Source organism: Tupaia chinensis, unplaced genomic scaffold, assembly GCF_000334495.1.
Source record: "Tupaia chinensis unplaced genomic scaffold, TupChi_1.0 Scaffold000130_1, whole genome shotgun sequence".
NCBI classification, from domain to species: domain Eukaryota; kingdom Metazoa; phylum Chordata; class Mammalia; order Scandentia; family Tupaiidae; genus Tupaia; species Tupaia belangeri.
The window spans coordinates 45,907-46,976 of NW_006159599.1; the positions used below are offsets into that span (position 1 = coordinate 45,907).

General features: G+C 39.8%; 1 non-coding gene across 1 annotated transcript; it reads left to right on the forward strand.

Annotated features, from left to right (window-relative positions):
• Window positions 1–264: 264 nt before the first annotated feature.
• On the forward strand, window positions 265–373 carry LOC114007144 (U6 spliceosomal RNA). Its single transcript, XR_003548783.1, has one exon. It is a non-coding gene; the product is annotated as a U6 spliceosomal RNA (small nuclear RNA).
• Window positions 374–1,070: the final 697 nt, after the last annotated feature.

The window sequence follows — 1,070 nt, forward strand, 5'->3', positions numbered from 1 at the left end:
GATTGAATTTTTAAAAAAAATAATGAGAATAATAATGATAATAATCTGGAAAAAATGATGAAAAGCTATTTGATGATGATCATGTATATAGTATTATCTTTGTCTTGACTGATATGCATGGTATTCCTTCTGGAAAAAGAAATGTAATACACTGTAAAGTTATACATGGTTCAATGTAATATAAACAAAATCATGATAATAATGGGAAAAAATTATGGCAGAATATATTTGTAAACCCTACCTTGAATAAAGAAGTGATATCCAATGCTTGCTTCGGCAGCACATATACTAAAAAATTGGAATGATACTGAGAAAATTACCATGGCCCCTGTGCAAGGATGACACACAAATTTGTGCGCCTAACAGAGGAGTACCCAAATATGTGAAGGAAAGACTGCTAGATCTAAAAAGGGAGATAGACTGCAGCACACTAATTGTTGGAGACCTCAACACTGCACTATCCCCTCTGGATAGATCATCTAGACAAAAAAGAGATAAAAGATCTAAATGACATCATAAATCAAATAGACTTAACAGATATCTATAAAACTTTCCATTCCAAAACCTGGAGATACACTTTTTTCTTGCCCCCACATGGAACATTCTCGAAGATTGACCACATCACAGGGCACAAAGCAAGCCTCTACAGATTCAAAAGCATAGAAACTATACCCAGAATCTTCACTAGTCATGATGGAATTAAACTTGAGTTTAATTTCAAGAGAAATCCTCAAAAATACTCAAATAGGGAAACAGCAGTTAGCATAATGGCTATGTCGCTGGCCTCCCACGTAGTCAATCACGGTTCGTGTCCCAGACCCAATGGCTTAAAACTCATGCCAGGCACGTATGTGTGCATGCCCAAGATCCCGAGAGGAGAATGGAGGAGAAGGGATTGCGGCATGACCATCCCCCCTGGGGGGTGAGTTCTCGCTTTCTGTCTCTATGTCTCTCTCGGTCTGTGTGGCAAGTGCATGCGCCCTATAGAGAAAACCTCTCCAGAAAAAAGAAAACAGAGGAGAAGGGATTGAGGCCTGGCCATCCCCCCAGCCCCCCCAGCAGGGGATTTC